General features: G+C 45.5%; 1 long non-coding RNA gene across 1 annotated transcript; it reads right to left on the minus strand.

Annotated features, from left to right (window-relative positions):
* Positions 1–2,172: 2,172 nt before the first annotated feature.
* LOC308609800 lies at positions 2,173–19,613 on the minus strand. Its single transcript, XR_014014354.1, has 4 exons — positions 19,334–19,613; positions 17,638–17,876; positions 5,827–5,928; positions 2,173–2,247 (listed from the first exon to the last, which is right to left on the minus strand). It is a non-coding gene; the product is annotated as an uncharacterized lncRNA (long non-coding RNA).
* Positions 19,614–19,665: the final 52 nt, after the last annotated feature.

Below are 19,665 nucleotides of genomic sequence, written 5' to 3' on the forward strand. Positions count from 1 at the left end.
GGGAGTAGAAAGCATTCAACTTCCATTGAATGTCACTATTGAAACAATCTTTATTAAAAATCTTTTAGTGGGGCTTCCCTGGTGGCGCAGTGGTTGAGAGTCCGCCTGCCGATGCAGGGGACACGGGTTCGTGCCCCTATCCCGGAGGATCCCACATGCCGCGGAGCGGCTGGGCCCGCGAGCCATGGCCGCGGAGCCTGTGTGTCCGGAGCCTGTGCTCCGCGGCGGGAGAGGCCACAGCAGTGAGAGGCCCGCGTACAGCAAAAAAAAAAAAAAAAAAAAAAAAAATCTTTTAGTGGTGGTAGCCCCTTTGGCCCTACCCTTTCCCGTTACAGCTATGGATGCCTTGATGTACTGCAACGCCATTTGGAACAAACCCAAATTCCTGGCCTTCCCGGTGGAAGCTGAAACTGGGAGCCCATAAGACTGACACCTAAGACAGTAAATATCCCCCAATAACATGTATGACAGGGGGCTGTGGGATTGCAGCCCATAATTCAGATTTTATGAAAAGAAGAAGTCATTAAACACACCATTTCTCCTTTTCAATTTCCCTATTTGGCTGCTGTTAAAGCCTGCTATTAATGAGTGGTGACTTATAATCAACTACTGAAATATAAGTGCTGATCCCCACTATTAAGGCTCCCATTTCCAACATTGTCCAGTTCATTAAGGATATCCAAAGGGCTCTAGGGAATTACTTTGCTGTGACAATCTAGCTGTTATGTTCTATTCAGTACCAGTTATTAAGGAGTCCCAGCTGCAGTCTACTTTTACTTCAGAAGGCACCCAGTATGTTTTAACCTGTCTGCCTACTGGCTATCTTAACAGCCCAGCTATTGCCCACAGTCTTTGCTGGCAAGACCTGGGGTCCCCTTGCACCGTCTGGCACTATACGGATGTTCTAATCCACAGCCCCTCAGGAGACTGGTGCACAAGGCCCTAACATGGTTGGTGACCCATCTATAACATACAGGTGGGCTATTTATTGTCCCACATAAAATTCAAGGGCTGTCCACAACTATTAAATTTCTGGGCATTAACTGATCCTCTAAAAGCCAGGAAATTCCTTTTGCAGCTAAACCTCAGCTGTTAACTATTCAGCCCCCCAACACACTATAGCAAGCCCAACACATCTTACTTAGGTCTCTCCACACTTTGGAGGCAACGAATACCACACTTGTCCATCATTCTTAGACCCATTTATGCAGCCATGTACAAACCCTCCATAGTTTACTGGCCAAGAGCTAAACAATAAGCTTTATAGCAGGCACAAAGCTCAATTAGTCAAGCCCTCCCACTGGTTCCCCCTGGCTGCTCCTTCTGGGCTGAGAATGGACTATGTGTCCCGGACCCTTTGGACTAACACAGCTCCTCCTAGCTGCCTGTGGGCTTCTGCACCAGACGGCTGCTCTCTACACCACTACACCCCCTCAGAACCGATTTGGGAACTGGTTCCTTGGTTTTGGTCTTGGTTTTGTGTGCACTGATGCCAGAATTTGTTTGCGTCTTTTGCGTTTGGGTGTACAAAATGGGAAATACTCCATCAACCCTGAAGGAGAGCCCTTTGGGTGGGGCCTATAGTAGATAAATGGGTGTAACATAGCCCTGAGCCTATGACTAAGAAAGACATGTATACTATTGTAATAGGGTGTGGACCCAAAATATAGGATCACAAGGGCGGTAGCCCCTAAATGGCTCACTCAATTTTTATAGGATCTCGCAGTTAGAAGTGTTTTGCAAAACAGCAAGCTGCACCGGCAGTTGTTTCACCTGCCCACCCTCCCCCCACACCGCCATCATATTCACCACCTCCTGTTTCCCCTACCCACGGGGATCAAATAGAAGTTTCTGTGTTAACCCCCAGAGGACAGGAGCCTGATTTAGTATCACCATCTAAGACTCCACAAGCCACCCAATTTGGACTGGGAGCCACATCCACAGCAGGGCAAGTTCCCTTGTGCGGACATCCTATAAGAGGCCAGAGGGACTCCCTTGGACTTGAGGCGTCCGATTCTAATTTCCCCACAGGAGCCCCGGGGAACTTTGACAGTGGGGAACGAGTTGATTGACTCTCCAATAGATACCACTCCCCAAACCCTCCCTGTTTATCTTAAGAGGCTTGTAAATATTAAACAAAGGGGAAACAAAGTCATCCTAGGAAAAACTTGCCTGTATCTTTGAGATGCAAATGTCCTTTCTGGTCTTCTCAGGAACTCTCATCTCTGCCATCTTTCTAAAATGCACCTTTTTGAAAGAGGGTAAAGTAATTTAGAAACTGACTTATCAAGGATAAATCAAAAACCTAAGTGTCTTTTCTGTAAAAATTCAGCCATCTAGACAAGTGAGTTGGATTTGTTCCATCTGCCAGAAACCTAATTTGAATCCAACCTCTTTTTCTAAACTGATGGGCTTCACATGGCTGTACCTGACTCAGTGCTGAAATTCTGAAATGACAACCATGACGTCTCTGTATGTTTGTGTCCTTGTATGTGTCTTTGTCTTTGGATAACATTGCTGAGGTTGATTTGTGGATGAGCTCTATTTAATTGGCTTAAAGAAAAGTAAGCACTTACACACCAAACTATTCTAAATACAAGAGAAACTGAGCTAAATGAGCTTCAGGTTCATGTGAACTGGGAAATAGTCAGTATTAATTAAGACCTGGTACTAACGTTCGTTTGTTGATCTAATTAATATAGACATGCTGTTAGAGTCATCAACATTAAGTATAATACTTTTATTGTGCCTAGGTTTAATATAAGCTAAATAAAATCTTGTTATATCTGTTGCAAATTTGTCAGCAAGGAAATAACTTGATGTGAAGAAACTTTTAAGGAAAGAAAAGGCAAATGAGGTAAGAGCTTTAGGTGAACTTTTTAAAATACTTATCTTTTAGGAAGGTCTATCTAAAATTAATCTCTCCAGATATCTGACCACTTGAAAGTCAGAATTGTGCTAAAGTAAGTGACAGAAGGTTTATGGAAAGTGGACCCTGAAAAAAAGAGTTCTGTACGTGGTCAGGACTAAGTTTAAAATAAGTTTAATTGGGTAAATACATTTTAAAAGTAAGCTGGTGCACAACTTGAATTTCGCTTTTCTCTCTGTTAAGAAGACAAGGTTTCTTAAGATTTTGGACTGCCTTTGATACCAGATTTTAAGTTTTTCTACCTTTTAAGAGATCTGTTCTGTACTTGCCTTTGAAATCTTTTATTGTTACTTTGGCTAAGTGAATAACTATTGTTTCACAGTGACATGGCATCCTATCTGTTTTAAACCCTTTTCTTATTTTTTTGACAAAACTTCCCAACTCAAATTATAATGAAGTTCCTTTGACCTCTAGCTAACTTTGGGGTGCTTCAAAGGGCCCCTGAAACACCCCAAGTGAGATATTAACTAATTAGGTTGAATGACATGGGAAGTGTTGTCAAATAAGCAATAAATCTTCTTAGGTTCTATTGTATGCCAAATGACACAGGTATTCTACAGATTATATGGAGTTCCTAAAATTTGGTATGTCCTGGTAAAATGTTACCAGTCAGAATTCTCTTTATTATCTGAAAGTGTTGCATGTCACCGCAGTAACCACGTTACTTTCTCAATTGCACTGTAATCAGATTTACACGTGCCTTCTTAAGTCTTTCACCATTGTACACAGTCATGGTTTCACTCTGATGCCTTTGCAAAAATGCTTCCTCTTCAAGAAGATTTATAGAAAGGACCTTTGCATAAATACAAGTTTCTGATTTTCAAACCATAAAGGTGAACTGGGTAAGAACTTGAAGAATTCTAATGGGAAACCTGATGGCTTCATAAAGCTGTTAACAAAAACGATTAGTTGCACATGCCTGGGTAAAAGGGTTATAATTTTGGTTATAATTATGGTTATAATTTTTATGGTTTCTATCTGAAAAATGACTGTTTTCAATCTGTGTTTTCCAGGTGTAAGCAAAACGCTCCCCTTAAACTCATTATGATTTACAGTCATTTGTTAAATTATACCCTTGTAAGCAGAATTGAAACATTTATCTTTTTCTCTCTACCTGGGTGATCCTGCCAGTAGCATATGCTTGTCTCAAAGATTAAGCCATGCACGTCTAAGTACGCACCGCTGGTACACTGAAACAGCGGATGGCTCACTAAATCAGTTATGGTACCTCTGGTCGCTCGCTATTGCAATTGCATTACAAGTAGTTATACTGATCATTGTTCTTTGTTTCCAGATTGTTTGCTCTTTGTGTCTCCCTGCTGTACTGTGTCTTTGTTAACGTTACTAGCTGCATTACTTATATCCTGTCTACTTTATAAGATTGGTGTCTCTTACAGTACCCAGTATGGAACCAGGCCTCCAACAATACTTCAATGGCTAAACATCTTGAGGAAATAGACCACATTTATAACATGAAATAATTGTAATAGTGTGATTCTAGATACAGGAGGAAGCAACAAGGGAAAACGTCTCCTGGATCATAGTTAGATAGAGGATCCAGAAGATCTTTAATTATCAATAGGGCCTAATCCAAAAACTAGCACCTGGAGTGGCATATCAAGAATTCTCCCCTGACCTGGGATGAGCCTCCCAGCGCCGTGGTTCAAAATTTGATCCTGAAATGTCTCCCAAATATTGGTCAAAATCCTGACCAAGAGGAGAGGATCTGAGAAATGGAATATTTCCTGACACATCAGTCATTAGCGACTGCAGCCCCCCAGCGTGAGCCGGTGAGCCCTGACGAAACTCAGGATATGAGAATATAGGATACAGGCCCCGGATAGCTGAGGCACATATCAAATGACTGACTTCAGTGAGCCCAGACTCTTGCATCTTCCCGTCCATAGAAAAGTGCTGAATTCCTTAACTTGAGATGCTGCCTCCCAGGCTTGAAGCCCTCAAAATTCCCATCAAAGAGATCGTAATTCTCAACTTTTAGGCTGAGAATATTTTTTTAAGGCTACAGGTGTAAAGGACACACTTTCCAGAGAGGAACAAAAAAAAACAAAAACCCAACGTTTGGAACACTGGCACCAATGGTGGACACTCCCGGAAAGATCCATCTGATGAAGCAATAGAAGGGCCATCACCCCCTTTTATCCACAAGACTGTGGAATGGACATTGACAGTAGGGAATTGTAACAGGGAAGAGCCAAATCGGACTACACATGGGATCTGTTCCTTTTACTTTAACCTTTGCCTTCTGCTGCTTTTGTTCACTAAAAGGATACTGTCTGTACCTGTACATAATGGTCTGCCTCGGGGAACCCTGTCCCTCTGAATGTTAAACCAAAGTGCCTTTGTTCAGGGAAACATATGGACTCCTTCCACCTGTGGATGGCTACAATTAAGAAGAAATTAACACATCTCCTCCCCGAGGCTGGCCATTCCAGGGGCTATTCGTAAAACTTATGGCCTTCTTACTTTACCTCCTCATCTCCTCCCCACCTCTGTATTATAAAAGAAACTGGCACCCAAACCCCGATAAGATGGTTATTTTGAGAGTTTACTCTGCCATCTTCTCGGTCTGCTGGCTTTCTGAATAAAGTCATATTCCTTGCCTCAACACCTCATCTCCGATTTATGGCCTGTCATGCGGCAAGCAGAGCAACCTTGGACTTGGTAACATCTTTACTCAGGACACGGTGTCACAAAACGGGACACTGTTTTCTGTTTGTTTTGTTTTTGTTTTGGGCCGCGCCATGTGGCTCGTGGGATCTTAGTTCCTCGACCAGAGATCCAACCCGCGCTCCCTGCAGTGGAAGCTCGGAGTCCTAACCAATGGACTACCAGGGAATTCCCATGGGACACTGATACCTGGCAGTCACGGCCCGCACCTTTGTGAGGCAGAGGTAGTAGTGTAGCAGGATTGAGAACGGTGTGACGTTTAAAGATTAGGTGGTGAAAGCAGGATTTCACAGGAAGTTAATCCAGTGATACTTGCGGAGAAATGTTGTCAATTCAGCGTTAAGAAGACTGTGGACAAGGTGTGGAGTTTGCAAATAAACTTCATTTCCTAGAGTCAAATCTGCCAAGGCTTCCACTAAATTTGCAGTTGTGGCTATAACCTTAAGACACCTGAGACAGGCAAAAGCAACTGAATCAAGTTGTATGCTATAACAGGCAATAGGCCTGTGTTTACTACCATGCTCACACAGTTCTGCGCGGCCTGATTATGCCTTTCATGCACAAATAAAGTAAAAGGTTTTGAATAACCTAAAGTTAATCTATTAAGTAGAGATCTCTTTTCGAACTTAAAAGGGCTAATATACTTTGCCTCCAGTGGAGATCTCACCTTAGAGTATCCGGATCGGGCTTCCCTGGTGGCGCAGTGGTTGACAGTTCACCTGCCGATGCAGGGGACACGGGTTCGTGCCCTGATCCGGGAAGATCCCACATGCCGCAGAGCGGCTGGGCCCGTGGCCATGGCCGCTGAGCCTGCGTGTCCGGAGCCTGTGCTCTGCAACGGGAGAGGCCACAACAGTGAGAGGCCCGCGTACTGCAAAAAAAAAAAAAAAAAAAAAAAAGTTTCTGGATCAACCTGAACCTGATCATTTGGGTAACCCTAAGGCAGGCAGTTCTTGCAGTGCTTGTTTTAGCCTTATAAAAACCTGCTTATGTTTATCTTCCCAAGCAAAGGATTCAGGAACTAAATCTTTAATAAGTTCACAGAGTGGAAGAGGTAACAGAAAAATTTGGAACCTAGAGCTTGCAATAACCAGCTAAACCTAGAAATCCACAATGCTAGCACTTAGTTGTGAGTCTAGGAAGTTCCTGTATCAGCCTAATTCTCTCTGGAGATAGCTGAATTCCTTCAGTGCTTAGATTACGTCCTAGGTAATGAACAGCGTCTACGGATAATTGTAATTTTTCCTTTGTGTTCTTTCTCAGCTAATTGTTGCAGCAAATAAATGGAATCTTTTATGAATGCCTTATGGAATCTTTACAGTAGCTGAGTACAGCACGAGGTTATCTCCATATGGTAAAAAGGCTGATTTCTCAGGGAACTAGAGGGTACTTAAATCTTGGTGAAGTACTTGGGAGGAAAAAAGAAGGAGTCCCAGTGAACCCTTGAGGCATAAAAGTGCAGGTATATTGTTGATTGTTCCAAGTAAAGGCATGTAGATATTGGCTGTTGGGTCTCCGGGATGCTGAAGAAAGGTGAACAAAGGTCTCCAACTGTAAACCATTTCAAGTCAGTTCAAGCTTGTGACACAAGGGTGGCTAGGTTTGGAACAACAGGAAAACAGGGGAAAACTATTTTTATTAACAGCTCCCAAGTCCTGGACAAATCGCCATCCTGCCAGGTTTCCAACCAGGCAAGATTGGCATGCTGCAGGGACAAGTACACGAATGATTACCTCCTGGGCAATTAGGTCTTCTACAATAGCTATGGGACCTTGTATGACCGCAGGCTTTAATAGCTGTTGAGGAAACCTAGGGAGAGGTTTAGCTACATCTATCTGAATCTTTATAGGTTTGCATTTTTTTTATTCTTCTCATGTTAACACTGTCAGAAGTAGCCCCCAAATTTGCAGGCATCCTGTCAGAAGTAGCCCCCAAATTTGCAGGCATCTCCATCCAATTAGGGAACTTTTGTTGAACTTCCGCTTTTAGGTCCAGGACAGATTGTAAGGAACATAACTGATCAGGTTCACGTTGATCAGGAAATTTTAAGGTGAGATCTCCACTGGAGGCAAAATGTACTGGCCCTTTGAAGTTAGAAAAGAGATCTCTACTGAATAGATGAACTGGGGCTATACTGCATAGCAGAAAGGAATCTTGGTTGAGATAAAAATTCTCTCTGAACTGTATTAGGTACTCCCACTATGGAAACATCCTCTTTACTCAGAGGCACCTGTTGTTCTTTGAGGGTGGGATTTAGAGTAGAAAGCACAGCTCTGGTTAGGGCTAGGGGTAGGGTGTTAAAGGGTTAGGTAATTATGTTTACAGTTAGGGTTAGAGTTTAATGTAGATTTCAAAGTAAAATATGAAAGTGGGGTTTCAAGTAGAAAGCATAGCTCCAGTATCAACTAAAATTTGGCCGTTTTTCATTATATTTTCCTCTGGGCTGTTTAAGGTCATTGCTGCTAATAGTTTACCAGAGAACCTCTGGAGTTCTGCCAACTAGGGGAGAGGGTCATGGGGGGCCCTCCCTTTGAGACAGATATCAGAGCATTTGTGAAGAGTTTGCATAGGACCTTTGAGGACACCTCTTTTTCCAGTGTCCTCACTGATTACAAATGAAACATCAACTTTGGGTCATCAAATTGATCATGGACCCCTAGGAGGTTGTAATGGGGGAGGCCCAGGTGTCATTTTGTGTCCCTTGCCTTAGAGCTGTTGTAACTGTAAGGCTATGAGCTTGGTGGATTTCTGTTTGTGGTCTTGCTCCAAGGTCCTTTCAAAATGCTCAGCCAGGGCCTCCCTGGTGGCGCAGTGGTTGAGAGTCCGCCTGCGGATGCAGGGGATACGGGTTCGTGCCCCGGTCTGGGAGGATCCCATATGCCGCGGAGCGGCTGGGCCCGTGAGCCATGGCCGCTGGGCCTGCGCGTCCGGAGCCTGTGCTCCGCAACGGGAGAGGCCACGACAGTGAGAGGCCCGCATACCGCAAAAAGAAAAAAAAAAAAAAAATGCTCAGCTATAGTCACGAGTTCAGTCAGGCCTATAGCCTCCCACCCTCTTTTCTGCCCTTTTATCAATCCACTCATCTCAGAAGATAATCCACTTACAAAGAGGGCAGTTAAAGCAGGCTGAGTGGCCTTTTTATTCCTTGGAACACCAACTGCTGTAAAAAGAGAGCTTCCAAACTGGCTCTAAAGTCTTCCACAGATTCACCCCTCTTTTGTTTGTATGAGTGAATAATAGAGCAATCATTAGGCCAATTAATAATAGACCAAGTGTGAGCAGGGAAGATTTTAGGAATAGCTTATAAAAGGTTAGTTGTTATTCTGCAAGCCTTTTTAGGTTGAGGATCTTGAATACCATCCTAGGGATTATGTCATTTTGCTTCCCACATCCATTCTGGGGCTTCCCCCAGTCCTACCAACATGTGTACAAGTGGATAAAGATCTAGCAGTTTGGGGACATACGCCCTGACAGTGACTCTAAGTTCTTTAAAAAATGTTGGGGGTTCCTCCAAGGTTTAGAGAATTCTTTGACTACAGCTCTCAGTTCAGTCTTTGACCAAGGGGTAAAGGACACCTGAGGGGGCTCACCTGCAACCTCAGGTAGTTTTACTTTAAATGGCAATTGTTAAATATTCTCTTTGGAATAGAGAAGTATTTCAGACAGGAAATGAGTAACACAAGAGTCCTCGGGTGACAACGGAAAGGGGGGGACAGTAGGAGGTGCGTCTGCAGTCACATCCGTCCTGCGGTCTTTTGTCTCAGGTACCTTTTGTCTCTTTAATTTTGCATTAGCTTTTTGTTCTAAGTCTCTAAACGAAGCTATTTTGGAATCTTGAAACCGTCTGTAAACTTTTACATACCAAGTAAAGCAGGCATCTCATTCTCCCTGTGCAATCTGTGAACCCTTGCTCTCTAGTGGTCTCCTTAAATGTACAATCTTGTCTAACTGGAACATGCCCCACAATGACCACTGTAATTCTAGATCAATATTAGTGTAATTTTTCCATCTTTCTAAATATCTACAACCTCCAGGACCATAGTTCTTAAATATAAAATAAGCAGGTGTGCCAGAAGCTGGCATTCTCAACTCTTGGGCGATAAAGGATCTCATTTCCTTAGCTAGCCTTTGTCAACCCAAAAGAACACACAAAAAACCTGCGCCTTAATATATCAGCAGTAACAAAGAGATGTTACTATGTCCTGGACAAAAGAAGGCCTGGTATGCACCACCACCGATTCCCAGGGATCCTTGGACTGAGGAAAAAGATCCAAACGGCAAATCCCAAGGAAGGGGGACTGCAAACTGATTCCAAACAAAATGGAGAACTATAGCCACCACCAACAGCTCCAAGCATGGAAACTGGGGGCTGATTCCAAACAGATGGGCAAGTGCAGACTACACTGTCAGCAGTGCCCAGTGTGGAATCCAGGGAACAAAATTAGGGGCTATGGTTTACCACTCAAAAAATATACTGGCAATAACCAAGAGATGTTACTGTGTCCTGGGAATTTCCATCTGAAAGGCTAGGGGTTTGGCCTCAAGGAGAATCCTCTACCAGCCAAACTGACCTGCCCTGTAAAGGAAAGCCAGTTAGATTGGGAGCACAAACGCAAAGAGAATGGAGCTCAAACCAAGAGGAGCTTACCAACAACCTTCAGGAATGGCAAGAAAGACAGTGAACTCAAAGGAGTTGTGGGCACCACACCTGTTCCTCCTTGTCCCAAATGTTATCAGAAATTTCCTTCAGGGGCTTCCCTGGTGGCGCAGTGGTCGAGAGTCTGCCTGCCGATGCAGGGGACATGGGTTCGTGCCCCGGTCTGGGAGGATCCCACATGCCGCGGAGCGGCTGGGCCCGTGAGCCATGGCTGCTGAGCCTGCGCGTCTGGAGCCTGTGCTCCGCAACGGGAGAGGCCACAGCAGTGAGAAGCCCGCGTACAGCAAAAAAAAAAAAAAAAAAAAAAAAAGAAATTTCCTTCAGATCCCATCACTGCCACCAATATATTTACCTTTTTCTTTTTAAAAAGATAAGCATTTAATCATAAAATCATCTTGTTAGCAGTAGCAATCATAAGAGTGGATTTTAGAAAACTGCACATACATATTTTTATACAGAACATTTCTGGAGGGATACATATTAAACTGTTAGTGGCCACCTCTGCATGCCCCCAATGTATTAAAAAACAAAATTTAACGGAGTAAATTGGAAGATTTACTTTGAATTTTGAATAAATTGGCCTTATTAAACGATTCATGAATCAGGCAGCATCTCATCTGATAGAAAGGGAGATACTCCAACGGGTTACACAACATGGAAGGCTTTCTTTTTTTTTGGCCATGCCACATGGCATGTGGAAATCTTAGTTCCCCGACCAGGGATCGAACCCATGCCCCGTGCATTGGAAGCGCGGAGTCTTGGCTGCTGGACCACCAGGGAAGTCCCAGAAGACTTGTATAGTAAGGAGGGTGGGACAAGGAAAGAAAGTCATCATCAAAGGAAAAAATGAAAGTTCACTGGAGGAAAGTAAAACTTCAGGTGACAACGGCGTCTCATTGGCTAAACTGCGGAATTTTCTATTAGCTATTTCTATTTTCTATTTCTTGTTGCTGGCCAGGAAGGAAGTCTTCCCTCCTCCAGCTGGGGTAGTAAAGTGGTTGCACTTCCTCTTTGGGGTCAGTAAATGACCTCTTCCTGTTGGGGTAATTGATGATGAGTGGCACGGCATGAGAGCTCCCTCTACAGGCCTTCCAGACTCCAATTCTAGTGCAGGTTTCCTTTTGTTAACTTTCGCAGCATGTTTTATTGGCAGGAGGAGTCACAATGAGGGAGAAAAGGCCACAAGACTCACCATAAAGAAGGCTCAGAAATGCTTGGGTGGGTCCAAGGCAGGCACAAGGTGGCTGTGGGGTCAGCTGGTGGCTACAACGATCACATGGTTCCCTCTGATGGGTTTGCAGCTCGATGTGGAAGAGTGAATAAAAGGGTCAGTTCATGCTATCAGAGAAACATGAAACTGAGATAAGCTTCCCACTGCTAGAAGCATCTTGAGCCTTCAGAAAAGAACAGAGAACATGTCTAAAGGGTTTGGGAACATCAGAGCCACATCTCCTCAGAGTGGGACTCCCCAGGCTCTCCAGGTCTCAGTCCCCAACTCTCCCTCAGTGACAAAGCCTCCCTACCTCTGTCCTTGTCAGCTCAGTGATCCCTAGAGGTCCTGCCTATCCGTGAGGACTTAGGTTTCCATGAGACAGGTTCGTTGAGACCTAGTGATACAGTTGACCAGCCTGATATGGAACAGTTCCCACCACCCTGGGGCAGTTGGGCTCAGGGCCACATGGCTCTGGACCCCATGTGGAGGGTGTCCTTGCACGTCCGCTGTGCCACAGAAGAGCCAGGAACGCCTGTAGCTGTCCAACTGATTCTCAGGGGGTTTTCCTGGGAGAGCCCTTGGTCATCTGACCTCCTATCCAGGAAGCCCCATGACTTTCTGATTGCTGCCTGTCATGCCAACAACACACCTGTGAAGGTTCTGCTCTGCATGGCCATCTGTCCGCCAGGCGCCCCCTTCTAGGGACCCAGATGCTAGGACCACACAAATGCTGAAGGAGTGTCCACCTGCCTAAGGTACAGACACCCCTGTATCCATCTGCATGATTTCTACTGGGAATCAACAACATTTATGGGGATTCTCTGGCCCTAAAGAACAGACCAACCTGATAGGAGCAATGCAATGATTCACAATTACCAGGGTCAATGCACATATACAAGGGCCCATAGCCCCAGATGCCCCACTCACAATTCACATGAGGGTCCCATACGTACCCACCGATGCCCAAATATTCTTGCTTCACACATACACAATCCAAACACGCACATCAGTGGTACGCTGCTAAGTGCTTGATAAAAAGCTCTCCGAGAAAGGCGGGAAAGACTTCACTTATGGTATCTACATGGTATAAATATTCCCAGCAGGACCAATTTCAAGCTACCCACCTGACATCACTAAACACACAGCTGGGAAGAGATATGCACCATTGACTCTCCCAAGACAGTATGAACCAGTTCCAGCACATCCCATAACTTTTCCTGTGAATATGTGCACAGAACCCACTTACACCCCAAGGAGAACTCTCAACTCCCACCACAGATATATAACCAAAAGGACACCACATACACATTTGTGTTTGTACATATATATATATATATATCTCCTGAACACACACCCTCACCCTGAATAAATACACAAACAGACCACCTCTTACTACCTAAATTTTTACAGATGAAACCTTACTCACCCTGACTATTCACATTCCACTCTCACAACTATATATACACACACAACATGGGCCTGAAAACAAACATGTGCAACCAATATGCCATCCAGATGTACACACTGAGTACCTAAGCACACAGGGTCACCAAGTACACAACTGTCTCATGTGCAACCCAAAAAAAGACCCATGTGCAATCCCACAGCCCTAAAATACATAGACTGCAGGACTCCTGCACACACACAGAACCCGCACAGCCTACTGGTTTCCAAACACACAAACTAAACTCCCACATCCCACAGAATACATACCCCAGAAGCCCCAGGAACTCAAACACACACACAGACACAAATAATCTATACTGATCAAATACAGCTGACCCTTGAACAGCTTGGGGGTTAGGGCGCCAACCCTCCATGCAGTGGCTCTGCATCCATGGATCCTGTAGTAGTCCTGTAGTAGTTACTGAAAAAGAAATCCACTATAAGTGGACCCGTGTGGTTCAAACCCATGTTGTTCAAGGGTCAACTGTCCATATAAGTCCACCTCACTAATACTGAGAACACACATACAAGCAACACCACTAAATTCTTCAGGCATTACATTTTGAAATAGACACATAGAGGACTCGAAGCCTCCTGCTACACTCACAAATCACAAATACACACATCCACAAACTACTCATGAGTATACACCCCAAATGCTCAGACACACTCAAAACAGAAAAACACCGACAACCTCTGCAGTCTTACTAATATACATACACAATTCTCACACACCTATGGACACACACATGCAAATATTCCTGACCCCTGAACATATGGATCCCCTCCCAAACACTATACATTATGCTACCTCTCCAGAATACAAGCTCCCCACCACTACTCCAACATACAAACTGTATATGTGTGTGTGTGTATATATATATGTTTCTACCCTCACCCTGAATATATAGACAGACCACCTCTTACTCCTACCAAACACATGTATAAACACCCTAGCGTTCTCCAAAGAAATACACTTTGAATACTCCTAACAACTCCATACCTTATGAACAAACTCTGATAATGCATGCACCTGATGATGGACACGCACACGGATTAGAATACACAAGTAAGATACATGGAAATATCTCCAGCAAACCATTTATGAAACAACTTCCATATATCAAATTATCCCTAGCTATCAGGAGCCAGCTCACACATATGCAAGTACTAACAAATACCCGTATCACATATTTCTAATACATACAAATGCAATTGTCCATCTTCCCTGTAGAAACATAGAACCCCACCTCTCTATCAGATACACATATACTCACTTCCCAAAATACATAAGCCTAAGAGGCTCCTACTGAAAATTACAAATGCACAGCCTCAGCAAATATTCCTCCAAGTGGCCATGCCCCTTGAATACACACACAAACTCATTTAACACACAACTCTCCACAAGTCCCAAATAGAACCACGATTACCCAGTACACTACAAATAGACAATAATGTCACCCTATACGCCCTTTGTTCCAAATACACATACAGTACCACACTACTGGCGTATACATAACCCCATATTCCCAACCTCTCACACAGAATGAACTCTGCCATCTTGCAGAATACAGGATCATACAAACACAACATACCTACACATTCAACATCCACCAGCCCCATAAAATAGTCACAGACTTGCCCTCTACACATCCAAATATACATACACAGCTCCTGAAAATGCACACCCACAAACACCCCATAACCATACAACATGCCCTGAATACACAAATGATCAGCCTACATTCCCCAAATATACAAAATTAACAGACTGGACACCCAAAGTAATATACACCACTACTTTTCCTGACATGGCCCTTACGCATATGCAGATAATCCTTCCAAATCCACCATTACACACACACAAATCCCCAAATTCAGGGGTGAAAAAAACACATGTAAACATATTCCCCAAACACCAAATTACAAACACCTAACCACCAACTCCTTGAGTATGCCTGCGTCACATCTCAACACCCTCCAAATACAACGCTCACTCTTACACACTCTCACAAAAACACAGGCATGACCTCCCTTCAAACACAAATATCCACGGACAAAACCAACCCACACATTTGACTACCTATCAGATTCCCACCAACCAATTAAGTATGTACAGACCCCATCTATGCTTGCAAATCAATCATGATTTGACACCAGACTACAAATACATGTTTATTACCACATTCAGCAAAGTTGCTCGCATCACCGACAAAAGAATGCAGTTTGAACCTAAGTGTTGACTGATGTTTTTATGATAAGGAAGACACTAGTGAAACGATGAGTGTGTTCCTTCCATCTTCACTCATTTTCCAATCACCTGAGCTACACCTTCGGAACCAGATGAGGGTTTTCAACTCGCAAGAACTTCCCTCTAGCTTTTGTACTCTTCACAACGCGCAGACTAGAACGGCACCTGTTTAATAGCTCGCACACACTATTTAGCCCCCACTGTAGGTCCCGCAATCACTGAACCCTTCATGCAGCCGGCTCCCCAGTGGTGCCGATAATCCTGGGGTAAACATCTCAAGGGAATCGAGCTCTATGGGGGCGTGATCCACATTGTGGGGAGTCTCCTTACATGGACAAGGGCACAAATAACCCACAGGGTGAACAACAGTGCAGAGCGGTGACACCTGAGGGGTGAAAAGTCCCCGTACCCCTTACCTCAGGATTCCTAGAATTGACTCTACAGGCCGCCATGACAGGCCCCTCGCCGGACAGCCATTGGGGCCCCACCCTCCGCGCTCCCGCATGCGCTCCTGTCTTCCGGAGCAAACTGCCCCAGCAGACGCCGGGAGCTGTTGGAGGACGGCGGTCCGCCGTGCCCGAGAGACCCGCCCCAGTGGGCGTGCACAGGCGTGCGCGGGCGTGCAGGCGCGGGGTGCGCGGGCCTAGGAGGTCTCTGCAGGAGAGGACAGAAATGGAGGGTCGGGCAAGCTGCGGAACTTCTCTGGCGACGCTCCTCGCTGGGAACCTTCGTGACGGTCTCTTCTTAAAACCAGCTCGTGGGAAATGTGCACTCGTGAGTTTTATATTGCACTCGTGAAACCCATGCACTTAGCTACAAAGAGTTCTGGAGAGCTCCGCTGTAAGCACAGTAGCCTCAAATTGGGGCAAGTACTTTCATGCCCTTTGGACTGCCGTTCCTTGGTTCTTGTTAATGCCTTTCAAAAAACAGTAGGTCCTTTTTCCTAGCACACCTGAAGTTTCCGTTAAAGAACAATGCTAGCAAAGAATTTCAGACCTGGGAAACACTCTTAAGATACTGTCTCCTGACTCCGTTCCTAGAGTTTTTCCAACGCATTTACTCTACTAGAATATTTTTTCTCCGTGTTCACAGGTGTTTCCTTTGTACGGTTTTGGGGTTTTTTTAAAAATAATTTTGAGAAAGAGTTGACAATCTGGGCCAATTTCAACAGGTAGTATGGGAACAATTTTATTTTCCCTCCCTCCTTTTTTATAATATCTTGCAGAATTTCAGTTGACAATAAAACAACAACAACAAAAATAGTAGCGGGATCAACTTACTGACCTGACTTTGTAATACTTCCCAAAGAAACTTCAATCATCAGATCCGCTTTCTGGTCAAATGCAAGATTAGAGCATTTCTCACTCAACAGGATGCCTCTGAAGACCCCTCACATGTAACAGCACTAAGCGCCTCCAAGTGCAGACTTGAAAACTCCACAAGACACAAACATGGTATCTCTTCGTTTCTTTAATGTTTCGTGATTGAGTGGAAGATGAACTGTCTTCTGAGGCTTGTGATGCATGTCCAGAGATGTTTTTTCTCAGTAGTCAATGCCCGCCCCCACCTTCTGTGCAGGAATAGTCAGAGATCATGATCCAAAGGACTTTTAGATACTCCCTTCTGTGACTGGTCTTCCCAAGTTACATTTGGGCTAATTTGATTATCTCTGTCTGTGGGGTGTAGGATTTTGAAGTATTACAAAAGTGATTGCAGTATTGGGACTGGCTAATTTTTGCACAGTGCAATTTTTGTATCAGTGGCCTTGAGAAGAGTCCTTCAAATACTGTATCAGAATTATGAGTGAGAATCTTGTAAATAATTGGTTGAATGACTGAACAAAGGGAGGAAGCAACAAGGAAGCCTGCCTTTCTCGAGTGCCTGGGTACAATATTTTGCCTCACCATTCCTCTAGTATGAAGTTATTGGTTGCAAATCATTTACGTTTTCCTTCATTATAAAAGCTCCAGGGCTTCCCTGGGGGCGCAGTGGTTGAGAGTCCGCCTGCCGATGCAGGGGACACGGGTTCGTGCCCCGGTCTGGGAAGATCCCCCATGCCGCGGAGCAGCTGGGACCGTGAGCCATGGCCGCTGAGCCTGCACGCCCGGAGCCTGTGCTCCGCAACGGGAGAGGCCACAACAGTGAGAGGCCCACGTACCGCAAAAAAAAAACAAAAACAAAAACAAAACACCTAGGTTGATGGATAAAGACGTGAAAGGAAGGGACTGTCATGCTCAACCTCGGTGCCGTGAATCAAAACAGTTTATAAACTGCCTAAAGAGGCACACGCCAATTGTGCTGCCACTGTGGGAGGTGGAAGGAACTTCCGGTTCTTGCCTACCTGCCAGAGCCCTCATGGAATGTCCCCCCAGCGCACGCCACCCCACCCCGACCCACGTGCCCTCTGCCCCTCCCCCACCGCAGAACGGTTCAGCCCGCATTTTCCGGTTTACTTTCAAACGTGTCCCTCGTTGACTTGGATCCCGAGCGTTTGCTGAAGCAGGTCGCTCTCTGGCTCCTGGTCTTGACTTTTCTCATTGAGGCTACCAGGCAGCAGTAGTCCGTGCCCAAGCCTGCAGGATGGCTTCAATAGGAGGTAAGCCTATAGGCTGGGGGTGTGTTCTCAGAGACCCTGCCATCCTCACATCCTTCAGGTTCACACGTTACACTTAACTGTGGGCACACAGTTGGACTGAAGTAGAGGGAGAAGAGAGCACTGGACGCACAAGGACATTTCACCTGGGGAGACTGGGGAGCCTGAAGAAACCTGAGACTGCCCTGGGGAGGAGGGGTCGTTGGAGGTGGATCCAGAGGAATTGCCCTGGCTATGGAGAAAGGATGGCAGCAGACAGTCTGATTCTTTCTAGAAGGGAGACCAGCCACTTTGAAACGTGTGTGTAAGGATGTGTGTGATGTCCTGGTGGTGACACAGGGAGGGTCATGAGGAAAGCCTAGAGCTGTATTGTGTTCCTCAGGCACCTGAAGCTTGCCTCACCATATCTTTCAAAGGGGTTTGAACAGGAGCATACTGTATCTCAGGGGGCCGTGGGGAGAGATGGTCTTGGTGAGAAAACTATTCAATGGGGCTGTGTGTGGCCACACCTGCAGTGAAGTGTCCTCTCCGAGAGCTAGGCAGGGGGTTACTCTAACTGCCGCAGCCCACACCTCGTCCACTCCTCCCAGACCAGAGCTCACTTGTCAGTTCAGGTAACTGTTGCCTTGGATTCAACAGGGGATGGGCAACCATTACGAGTAACTTCAGCCAAGAGAGGGCTCAGGTTCCTGAGTTGCTCTGAATTGTTCTTCCTTTTGTGGAATGGCAGTACTTCAGACCTACTTCATCTTGTCCAGTATCTCATGGTGGACCCTCAGGCTGCCTTGAGAGGAAGAGTTTGTTCCTATTTCAGGTCACTCCTTCATGGACAGGGAACAGATGTGGAGTGGGGTTGTTTCGGGTGGAATGTCTATGAAGCCTGCTTCCTCTTTTAAAGGGGGAAGGAGTGTAGCCCAGGATCAGGAAGATGATCTTCTGTGTTACTATTAAACGTCCTATGACATCTGTTCTGGTGAGTTAGGTGCACCGTGGTGTGTACCTTGTTCTCCTGAACAGGGATGTGTTTCAGACAACTTGATCGCCATGGCATCTGGCTTATGCCTGCATCTCAGATTGTCTCTCCGTTATTGGGAGCTGGAAGGGGAAGGACCACAGGCAGTCTATACTCCCACGACCAATGTAACATGACAATTCCCTGGCCCTTGTTTAATCCTCTGCAGCCATCACTGGCTGTGAAATGACAGAATCTAAGGGACACGCGCCTACTTCTCAGACCACCCCAAGCCCCTAGGAACAGAACTCCTGACTGATGACAGTGACTCTGGGCACTGGGGAAGGGGTGGCAGGACCTGGCCCATGTTACGTATCTGCTGTGGGTTGTTCGGAGATGCAGGTGCTTTCTGGGCCAGTGTCATGGGTTTGTATCAGGATTCCATTAGAGATATTTTCCAGCATTTTGTTTTGTTTTGTGAGGCTAGGAAAGAAAGAGGGGATTTATACTGAGCATCAGGAAAAGGAGGACTGAGGAGGAGGTGGGGCCCTAATATTTTACACAGTGCCTGTCCACAAAGGGCCTTTGGGGGCCTAGAACTTACCTTGCAGAAGGCCCCACCTGCTAGTACGCCGGCTGAGGGGCATTTCTCACAGAGCGGATGTCCACACAGCTCCAGGTCTTGGGAGACAGCCTGTGAGGCTTAGGTGCCAGGGTGTGCCTTAGGGAGGCTCTCCAAGTGAGTGCTTGCTGAGGCAATTTCTTCTCGGCAGGCAGGGGTCAGGGAGCTTGGTGGATGGGCGTGGGGTCACCAGTGGAATAATTCTCAACTGGAGGTCAGGGCATGAAAATCACTTGAAGACATTTGCACGCTGCAGTTTCCCTTGTCCAAGAGTCTCTCATTTGTGGAGATTTACACTCTGATGCCGCAGAAAG

This window comes from Mesoplodon bidens (genome assembly GCF_964165515.1).
Source record: "Mesoplodon bidens genome assembly, contig: HAP1_SCAFFOLD_103, whole genome shotgun sequence".
NCBI classification, from domain to species: domain Eukaryota; kingdom Metazoa; phylum Chordata; class Mammalia; order Artiodactyla; family Ziphiidae; genus Mesoplodon; species Mesoplodon bidens.